Source organism: Lactuca sativa, chromosome 5, assembly GCF_002870075.4.
Source record: "Lactuca sativa cultivar Salinas chromosome 5, Lsat_Salinas_v11, whole genome shotgun sequence".
NCBI lineage: Eukaryota > Viridiplantae > Streptophyta > Magnoliopsida > Asterales > Asteraceae > Lactuca > Lactuca sativa.
Window position 1 is genome coordinate 348,466,339 of NC_056627.2, and position 12,090 is coordinate 348,478,428.

The 12,090-nt window shown below is 26.4% G+C and overlaps 1 long non-coding RNA gene across 8 annotated transcripts; it reads right to left on the bottom strand.

The window, feature by feature from the left end:
• Positions 1–202: 202 nt before the first annotated feature.
• On the bottom strand, positions 203–10,091 carry LOC111898352 (uncharacterized). Of its 8 annotated transcripts, none has more exons than XR_008223694.1 (6): positions 9,959–10,091; positions 9,554–9,703; positions 9,264–9,355; positions 7,275–7,466; positions 1,823–1,916; positions 203–525 (listed from the first exon to the last, which is right to left on the bottom strand). It is a non-coding gene; the product is annotated as an uncharacterized LOC111898352 (long non-coding RNA). The 8 variants fall into 8 exon arrangements; XR_008223693.1 differs by having other exon boundaries at positions 203–545; XR_008223692.1 differs by having other exon boundaries at positions 203–545; positions 1,817–1,916.
• Positions 10,092–12,090: the final 1,999 nt, after the last annotated feature.

The following is a 12,090-nucleotide window of genomic DNA, read 5'->3' on the forward strand; positions in this document are numbered from 1 at the left end:
CCTTACATATCAATCTCACCTTTGTTTTTATAATATCTCATATATATGTCTTGTTATCGAATATGCTTTAGTTCGAAGTTGCTTTATCATATTTTATTTTCATTAAGCATCAATGAAATTTTAGTCGAAACTACAGAAATGCAATTTTTTAATATTTGTGGATAATCTCGAGCCAAACTTGTATTTACCAAAGTTTAAATAGATATATATGCGCTAATTGAGCTTGTTTTTATCAAACATGTTTGGTAGATGTCTTTGAGTTGTTTAGGCTCTCAAAATTTATGAACCAAAATTGAGCTTATAAGTGAAAAAACATCAAGTTCAAGTTCAATCTATCATTTCAAGTCGAGCTTCTATTGACATGTTTACAACCCTGTATTTTTTTTAATTATTATTTTACCTTTGTGTATATTTTTTGGAAAGAAGGGTCTCCCCTAACGAGGGTCTTCGAGTCAACTTACGGGCACCATGATTAATCGCCGATCGGACACGAGGCTATGTAGTATGCATCATGCCTAAAAGTCACTGTAAACAAATCTTCATGACTACGGGATCAAAGGACAACAATCAGATTAGAACTCAGGTAGATCCCTTTTGTATATATATATATATATATATATATATATATATATATATATATATATATATATATATATATATAATTTAGGTTTTTTAATTTCATAAGTTACTCTAATATATATTAGTCACATTTGATGACGTAATGAAATATCAAACATAAACAAAAATAAAACCAACAAACAGAAAATAAGAAAACTAAAGTCCAAATCAGTGTGGGCTCCAACAAAACTGAGCCCTCCTTTTTTTTCATAACTAACTGTATTGGGCTCAATACAATACAGGCGACACTTTTGTATGTCTTACAAAATTATACATTGATAACATTTGCAAACGGAGTCAATGATATTTTTAGGATGACAACTGACACTAATTCTATTCCACTCCTAAGTTTTATATACGTGTCTCAAACAACATTTGAACCCTAAAGCTTTTGAAGAAATGGCATGCTAGTGATTAAAAATTAATATTATATGTATTGTACATATGTACAACGAGGCATAAATAAGAGTTTGTTTTCTTATACGTTGTATAAAGCAATAAAGCATTGTATGAAGCTGATAAAATAGTTGAAAAAAAAGTCTCTTCGCTTCAATAAATCGTGTACAAAGTGGGGAGAGACGGGCCTCCACGATAAATGCTATCCGCGTGTATCTCTACACTATCAATTTTATTTTATAATAGTTTATAACCCGTGGAAACCACGGTTATAAAATTAATTAAACTTTCATAATAAAAATATATAATTATTAATCAGTTGTTTTAAATAAATGATTTTAAATAAATTATTAATTAAGAGATATATCAAATTTTTAAAGTTATTATAACTTCAAATTTAACATATAATTAAAAAATATAAATTTGAATTTTGAAATGGTTGCCTAATATATTTACATGACACATGACATAATATTAATAAGGACTTGTATTAGAGTGACACTTGTCACAATGAGATTAAAACTATTCATTTATTAGAATAAGGATTAATAAAATATTGAAAAAATTGCAAAAGTATTTCAAGTGGTTATTAAAATTTTGCAGTTTTGATAAAAAAAAATTTATGATGTATCAGTGGTTCAATTTTAAATATTTTTAGTGATTTTGGTCCTTATCAACTTAAAAACACTATTATACCCCTTACTTTCATTTATATATATATATATATATATATATATATATATATATATATATATATATATATATATATATATATATATATACACTCCTAATAAAACAGTACCAATACCGCCACGTGTCACTCCCATGCGTCCAACTCCTTTCATTTTCCCGCTCAATAGTCTTAACTGAATTTCCCACTTTGCCCTTCCGTTCCAAGAATACTGCATATCCGGCAAAAACAACAACTTTGATATTTAAAATTTTAATTATCAATTATACCATATAAATCTGCAACAAATTAGGAAGAAAATATGTGCTAAACTTTATCTCTATCCCAAATAAACAGTCAATCGAATAATAATCCCAAAAAATCAGGCAAAGTCTTCCTAATTTAAATTTAAATATATGTATATACACAAACAGCTACGTTCCTCTTTACGTTCCTCTTTCAATACGAATAATTCGAATATTCATCGTCTGGTAAGGGATACTACATTGTTTTCTTTTTGTTCTTCATATATCGATCTTATACTCATCGATTTTTAAAAAAAAATTGTGTTCGCAATCTGTTTTTCCTATATTCAGGGTATACCAATCGCCTTCTTCTTGTGGACTGCATAATCAACCAGGTTTAGTTTTGTTACGTATATTCATTCTCTCTTTCTATGGTATATAATTTCTGCTTCTATATGTATTTTACTATTTTACTATTTCCCCTGCATTGCTGTTTCTCTATAATTATAGTATCAAATACAACTGTTATACAGATTTTTAAATGATAATGTGACCTCATTATCAACTTCATTTACTATAGAAAAGACCATAATGCCCTTAATTTGAAAACAAAAAACTGAATGTATATTGCTATTTCTACTTTTTTTTTTGTTTTTTTATGTATTCTGAATAATAAAACTTATACTATAGTCTATGATATAGTTTTTTATTTTTTAAAACTGTCATGTTACCCTTTTCCACTTCGTTTACTTCAAAAAGACCGTATTGCCCCTAAGTTGAAAAGTATTAGATATATGACAGTTAACAATTAAGACAAATCAATCAATCGATCTGTATAATAAAAAATCTGCTATTTATGTATTATGAATAATAAAATCTGCTATATTTTCTAAAACTCACAACTGTTACACAGATTTTTAAACGATAATGGGACCTCATTATCAACTTCATTTACTATAGAAAAGACCATAATGCCCTTAATTTGAAAACAAAAAACTGAATGTATATTGCTATTTCTACTTTTTTTTTTGTTTTTTATGTATTCTGAATAATAAAACTTCTACTATAGTCTATGATATAGTTTTTTATTTTTTTATAACTGTCATGTTACCCTTTTCCACTTCGTTTACTTCAAAAAGACCATATTGCCCCTAAGTTGAAAAGTATTTGATATATGGCAGTTAACAATTAAGACAAATCAATCAATCAATCAATCAATCAATCTGTATAATAAAAAATCTGCTATTTATGTATTCTGAATAATAAAATCTGCTATATTTTCTAAAACTCACAACTGTTATTCAGATTTTTAACGATAATGTGACCTCATTATCAACTTCATTTACTGTAGAAAAGACCATAATGCCCTTAATTTGAAAACAAAAAACTGAATGTACATTGCTATTTGTATTTTTTTTAGTTTTTTATGTATTCTGAATAATAAACCTTCTACTATCGTCTATTATATAGTTTTTTTATATTTTATAATTGTCATGTTACCCTGTTCCACTTCGTTTACTCCAAAAAGACCATATTGCCCATAAGTTGAAAAGTATTTGATACATGGCAGTTAACAATTAAGACAAATAAATAAATCAATCAATCAACATGTTTAATAAAAAATCTGCTATTTATGTATTCTGAATAATAAAATCTGCTATATTTTCTAAAACTCACAACTGTTATTCAAAATTTTTAACGATAATGTGACCTTATTATCAACTTCATTTACGGTAGAAAAGACCATAATGCCTTAATTTGAATACAAAAAACTGAATGTACATTGCTATTTGTATTTTTTTATGTATTCTGAATAATAAACCTTCTACTATGGTCTATTATATAGTTTTTTATATTTTATAACTGTCATGTTATCCTTTCCACTTCGTTTACTCCAAAAAGACCATATTGCCCCAAAGTTGAAAAGTATTTGATACATGGGAGTTAACAATTAAGACAAATAAATAAATCAATCAATCAATGCTTTTCGATTTTTCTTTTTATATTTGAACATTTTTGTTAACAAAACATTTTTGTTAACAAAACATTTTTTTTTAATTGCAAGGTACAATGGAACATATTACTCCTATAAAGGAAATTGACTCAATCAAGGATGATTTCACAATTAAAGTTCGAATCATACATCTTTGGACTCAAAAGTCAAAATTTAATGCAAACGACACATACTCGATCGAAATGATTTTGATGGATGAGGAGGTATATGATTTATATATTCAATTATTATTTTTTTTTTTAAATTTGTATATATTTATAAACAATTATATATAATTATTTGTTATTTGTTTATTTTTTAGGGAAGGAAAATTCATGCATCTTATGTGAAAAAATGGTTTCCAAAATTCAAACGCTATCTTAAACAAGATAGTTCAATATATGTGAAGAAACCTAATGTCGCACCAAATACTTTAAATTTTAAGTTTGTTGATCCAGAAAGAAAACTTAACTTTTACCACGATACAACTGTGAAAGAGTGTGAAAACTTTTCTGGATCTGTACACGGCTTTGATTTTGTTAACTTCAATACGATCGTTTCGAACAACATCCTGGAGTCAAACTCTTTTGGTTAGTTCATTTAATATTAACTTTTGTTATATAACATCCTACTTTCTTTTTTATGTGCTACAAATTGATCATTTTTTTAACTTAAGCAATCTATTTTGTTGCTTTTGTAGATATTATTGGACACATTTGAATATGGGTGTATGGATACATGTGAAGAAGATAAATCAAAACACAAAATGCTCTTGCATCTTCAAGATACAGATTATCTACCATTATTACAAACAAATAATATACTTTCTTTTATATTATCTACAATAATTTTTTATTGTTGTCAGGGATACTAAACTTAAGGTAACTTTGTGGGGTCATAATGCATACTACATGTAATCTGGCTAATAATAACAACCTTGCTCCGGTTGTTGTTATTGTTCAGTTTGCCAGAGTCAAGTTTATTAATGGTTTGTAATTATTTTTAAAAGGTATTTTTTAAAATTTTATATATAATTAATTAATCAGAATTATTTTTGCAGGTCGTCCTTTTTCCTCCACATACTTTGATGTTAGTAGGTTGTTCATAAACAATGATATCGATGAGATTACAAGCTACAAAAATAAGTATTTTTATTTATAATGACCGTTGTATTTTCAGATTTATTTTTTTCATAATGTATTTAATTTAATTATTTTTTTGTTATAAATTAACAGATTGGTTTCTGAAAATGGACAACAACTTTCATCAAGTGGAATCAAGATAATTGTATCAAAACAAGACACGGAACACGATGACTTTCTCAAAAATCATATGTTTTCTAACATTGATGATTTGTTTGAACCTTTAGAGGTACTTTACATTATTTTTAAACAAAATATATTGTTAGTAAGAAATAAACAAAGTATATTGTTATAACGAAACTATCATGGATTTTTGCATACTAACATTTATTCACATTGAACATTTTTTAAATTTCAAGGAGAAAACGGTCATTATTGTTGGTACTGTTAAGGGAATACGTCAAAACATACGATGATATTACCTTGCTTGTAGCAACTGCAAAAAGTCAGCAAAAGAAAAAGAGTCTTCTACTGATAAGCTTGATGGTTCTCATGAAGTGGCCGAAATTGTTACTTATGAATGTTCTAATCCTAATTGCAAAAATATCAAAATTTCGGTTATTCCAAGGTATTACATATTTATTTTATATAAAAACAATATATGTTTATCATAATTGTATAATATAATATCATTTTATACTTTATTTAGATTTAAAATCCCACTTCGGGTTCAAGACAACACAAGAACCTTGACTTTAACGTTATTTGATCAAGAAGCAAAGAAGCTGTTTAAATACACAGCTAAAGAGTTGTATGATAAAAACAAGAAGGTATTATTTTATGGTTTTTAATTAATTCTTTATGTTATACATTATATGTTTTACATACAAAATATCTAACAATATTTATTTGTATTTTAGCTTGGCATCAGTTTTGATTTGTATCCAATGGAGTTGAAAGTTGTGGTTGACAAAAAGTTGGCAATTAAAATTGATATCACAAGTTACAATGTGGATAATAAAAGTAATATTTATGGCATAGCAAGATTGACTGAGAATGCAAACATAATTGATGAACTGGAGAAAAAGAATCTAAATTCATAGGTTTTTGTCAACAATTATATATATATATATATATATATATATATATATATATATATATATATATATATATATTTACCACATTGGCCCAATTATATATGACTAAAATAACATTTTCTTTTGATCTTATAATGCAGCCTGTTAATTCTGATTCACTCATGATTGGTTCTTCAGATATTGCCTCCCAAGAGACCAAAGTTGTCAAGGTTCTACTTTTTAAAATATAATTTTGAAATATTTCAATTTAATGTATAACAACTAACTAAAATTTATTCTAGGATTCTTTTTCACACACAGGTGAAAATTTAACACCGTGTGCTAGGGACAACTCAACTGCAACAAGTCCTACAAAGTTGTTTTCTACACCAACAAAATTAAAAAAAAAACTTGCTACATGCATAGATCTTGATGAAATGGAGAATTTGTCTACTTCTAAAACTCCTCGGTTGTCACCACCAGATGAACAACCAATCCCTCTTTTGGTACCCAAGAAAGAAAAGTAAATGCACTTTACTTCTACAAACAATATTAGTTCGTGGTTAATTTTGTTTCAGCATCATAGACTCCTAAGTCGTTTACATTTTTAAGTTTCTTTATTTTAAGGTGGTTTTCTGGGAATTTTATGATTTTCATATTGGTTTCTTCATATTACATTGGCTTAATTTTTTCAGTACTCTAATGGCATTTACTATGTTATTTTGTTTCAAGTTTCTGAACATCATATAATCAACATTATTATTCACTTAACAATCAGGCTAGCCTATTAAAATATTCGTCATTGTTCTTAATTTTGGTCCCCATTTTCTTCTTACCTTTTATTCCTTTTGGTTTGTTCATTATGTAGTTATCACATGTCACTTGACTTGAATGTGCAGAATTTGTTCTCATTTTTAAAACATAAAGATATATAAAGTACAAATTCGTATTAATTATATACTGCATATTATTTTCACAAAGTCTGTTTCATTATCTTTTATGTTCTTACTGCATATTAGAAGGATACCAACATACTTTAGCTTTTATGCTAACTTATTCTATTTTTCTGTTTTCGAGCATGTCCTAGGTTGAAAGAAAACTCAAAAGATGTTCATTGGTTTCATTTAATATGTTTTTTTTGATTTCATACTGATAGTAAAAATGAAATAACAAATATTGTTTTATGCTACTAACCTTAACATGACCAAGTTGTGTTATTTGCAAACCAGAGTCACCAATTTGGATGTGTATGCCTTCTACCAACCTATGGAAAAAGCACTCTTCCACAAGGTTGTAGTTCAATGGTTAATTAACACCCTTTGACTCCAATAAAGCCTCTGTCTCAAGATTGCCCTTGTGTCAACTTGTAGGATCAACAACATCCGTCTATGACCAAAAAAAAAAAACAAAACTTTAATATATAATTATAAAGAAGATATCTAAATGTATCTATGATATAGTAAAATAGTAAAAAATACAAACAAAAAGTATCATCATTAGATTTTTGTTATGTTAATTAAAAGAAAAACCTTGATTTCCTCATGCACTCTGAAAATAATATATATATATTTTTCCAATGCATTATTATTATTATTATTATTATTATTATTATTATTATTATTATTCCAATGCTTATTGTGTTAAATCCTTCATTTGTAGCACTATAGATAGAAACTATGTTATAACCGGTGTATCACATGGTTGACAACATAAATTAACATAGATAATAACAAACATAGTCATTGCTATTTCCAAGAATAGACATACATATAAGAAAGTATAATGTTGTAATAGGATAACTGAAAAACAACAGTACATACATTATGAGAGGTAAAAAAAATTTGTATGTAAATGCTACTATACTTTGAATAAGTATATTGCTATTTCAAATTAAAAAAAACTTATATAAGAAACAAAAATAGAAAATGGAAAAAAATGAAAATATAGTACTATTTATAATGACCTGAAATGGTACTAATAAAAAGCATTTCTTTAGTGTACTTCATTATCAAGTTGATAATAATTATCATTTCTTACCGGAAGATCATAATTAACCACCAAATTAAGCTGGCAGAATGGGTAAAAAAATATTATGAATGAAAAAAGGAATTACATAATCAGTCTCTCATGTAGTCATGCCAACATAATATCTAGAACAATTTAATGTAGGGATGAACATCCGAACTTCCAATAGATATACCATTATGATGTGAGTATTTTCAGTAAGGCTCATGTTTACCATTTATTCATTTATTGATATTAAGTAAAACTACAACCCACAAAGTGTAAAACTGTCTTTTTTGTCAATGAAATGGGACAAAGTGCAGAACGTTGTTGTATGCACGAATGTGTTTGGAAGAAGCATCCACTTAATAGAAAAAAAATGTAAAATGATATAGTTTTAGATTTATATTTTTTTTACTAAGTATATTATTGTACTTTCAATTTGTGTTGTATATATGTATGTTCTGTAACTGTATTGTGCTTATAATTCAAAACTGTTGTACAAGTTTTAAAATGACCATCTTACCCTTTTCCACTTCAACTAATCCAAAAGATACCATATTACCCCTAAGTTGAAAACTAATTAACACATATAGTTATACAAGTTTAAAACCGACATTTTTACACTTTTGTAACCGATTTACTCAAGAAAAGACCATATTGCCCTTAAGTTGAAAAGTATTTGATACATATGTTATACACATCTTAAAACGACCATTTATCCTTTTTCTCTTCATTTACTCCAAAAAAGACCATTTTACCCCTAAGTTGAAAGGTATTTGATACATATGTTATATAAGTTTTAAAACAACCATTTATCCCTTATCCACTTCATTTACTCCAGAAAAGACCATATTACCCCCTAACTTGAAAAGTATTTTGTACATATGTTATACAATTTTTAAAACTTACATATGAAATATTACTAATCATATCAATCTGATATATAAATTTAAAACTTATGAACCTATTAATAATCATTTAAAATCAAAAATAAATGAGAAATTATACAACAGCACAAAAAATCAAAAAGGAAATCAATACTAAACTCACAAAAGTTGAACTATTTCAATGTTTTTATTTCTTTTGTTACTCACGAAAACACTACAATATTCAACAATGGAAGTAATTGGCTTAATATGTTACCTTGATGAAAGAGCATAACAACAAAAAACACACCTGAAAAACAGTGTAGCAACAACAATTTCTGCATAACTCTTCTTCCCAGATGTAAACAATCTAGCAACACCAATCTCTGGACCATCATTTTCCTGTTCAGGTTCCAAAAAACAAAATTCTATGTTCATACATATGTTTTTCATTGTTGGTCCATTATTGATAACATAAATTTAGAAATCAAGAAAAATGATCAAATTTGTCGATTTCCAAATGTTGCTTATTTTACATAAATAAAAATCAATCTTTTGTTAATTTAATTAAGGACATAAATATTCTGTATGAATAATCACCTGAATAATCGCATTTTCAAATTTCAAAATTTGAAGTTTTGATTGCTGAAAACTCTCCAAAACAGCCAATAATTTATTTCAAAAATTTTACGTATTTTTCCACATCTCTCTATGTCTTCTTCTGTGTAGACTCCTACTTCATCGATTCTCCTGCAAAATTAAAAGGTAAGTTTTACTTTTACTTTAATCTATTTTCTGTAAGAAAAAATTAAGGAATACGATGGAATTGCAAAATATTCTAAATATATATTAGTCAATACCCGAACTAGATAAACGATAGAAGAAGAAAACAAATGAATATGGAGCATATACATGTAATCGACTTCGGTTGATGACATACATATAAGAAATCGATAGATGAAAACAAAATCTTAGAAATTAAACACATGCATGAACGATACTTACTGTTATCGGGATAAGAACGATTTCAATATGGGTGCTGAATCATAACGATTTTGTTAGGGCAATAATATTGGATTTCTAAATACCATTCTTCCAATTTCTCATACCTTCAAATCTAGATAGGTAAAGTTACAAAGGGGGGGGGGGGGGGGGGGGGGAGGGGGGAGTGGGGGGAGGATTTCATCTGTTTGTGCCGATTACATTTCCCATTTCCCAAAATGTATAATTTGTCTGTAACCACAAATATTATAGCTACAATTTTATTATTTAAGATTTATAAATAAAAATAAAATGTATAATATAAATACATATATTCTCAATTTTTTAATACAAAAGTGGAAATGCAATTCTATGATATTAAATAAAATTTAATTATTGTATTGGTTGATTAAAACATTTTAAAAAAAAAAGAATGATAAAAATTATGTTTTAAATTTATTTAGTATAATATAAAAATATTGAAATGCAACCAAATTATAAGGATGGTCCCACTTACAAACTTGTATAAAAAATATTGCAAATATATGTCAAAATCATCGTGTTGCTTTATATCTTATCTTTTTTATATTATATTTTGTTTAATATAAATATTATTTGTTTATATTTTATTTACCAATAATTGACCGACTTACAAATTAAATAGGTTTTATTTAGATAAATTATTATATTTTTTTTAAGTTTCATCTTATTTTATAAATTAATTGTTATTATTTGTTTATTTTGCATACATATCATGAAGTCGTTTAATTCTAAAAAGAGTAGAAAATTAAATAGTTTTTATTTAGATAATATAAGTAACATTAACTTGTCTACTATATCAATCGAACAAGCTTCAACCACTACAAATGTTATTACTTCAGCTAACAATGGTATGTTTTTCTTTATTATTTTTTTATAATTTTTTTTATTACAAACATTTTAAGGCCTAAATAAATCATTTAATAACATAAAAATATGATTTATATTGATATAACAAGAAAAAGCAAATACATTGCCTTCTTCATCGACCACTGAATATTCATCATCTGCGGTATTTGTTAACAACGGTCACAAATGTACATTTCTTTCTTCACTATTATTATTGATTATATATTATTACGAAAAAAATTAATGTTAACCAACTTTCAATTATTTATTATTATACATTTTATATCATATACTTTTATTTCTTATGCAGAAACAAACCATAATATGTACTATTTGCAAGCAAGAGAGAAAAGAAGACAAAGAAAATTATATCTGGATAATAAGAAATCAAAGAAAATGAAAACAAAATCGAGTGTTCTCAATCCATCTGCTTCAATTGTTTTCAAAAACACAGATAACTGTAATTTACTTATTTTATTTTTCGATTTTTACACTACATTTACCTATATAAAAATAAATGCTTTATCATCATTTTATATTATTGCCTACATTCTAATTATATTTTATAACGTATGTCTTCCATTTTTATAACAAGTTTTTTTACAGATCAATCAAAAGGGATTGTTCATCAAAATGAAAATGTCAATTCATATAAATCACGTGGAAAACAAAATTCATCCCTATGATCATCTTCTTCGTATATAAATGTTAGAACTTTGTTATCTAACATTTCAAATGGTAATAACTTTTTTTTTCAAAAGTTACTTTAATCCACTTTCTAATAAATTTATATATCATCGCTATTTTTTACAGTTAATGTTACATGCAGAAATGCATCTACAATAACTGCTTCTTCATCATCAATCAAGTTAAGTATAGGATGTCATAAATTAAAAAGGAAGTTGAAAGATTTATCTCTTATTCCATTGATTGAGTTGACAACAGATGTAGAAAATATACATGAAGTCCTTACTGATAACCTAATAGTTGGTATTTCCAAAGGTAATCACCATGTATACCTATTTTTTTCTGTTACAAATAAAATACCATATTGTATATACTTAAAAATTTAAATAATTTACTTATACAGTTTTATTTTTTACAGAATATTTGGATCATGGTGATCAAATTGTTGTATGTAAAACATGTCATGCAAAGTTATGGAAAAATGAATCTATTAGAGGAAAACAAAAAGGGAACACAAATTATTCATTATGTTGTGGTTATGGCAAGGTTCAACTACCAGATTTAAAGAAACCACCACCAAA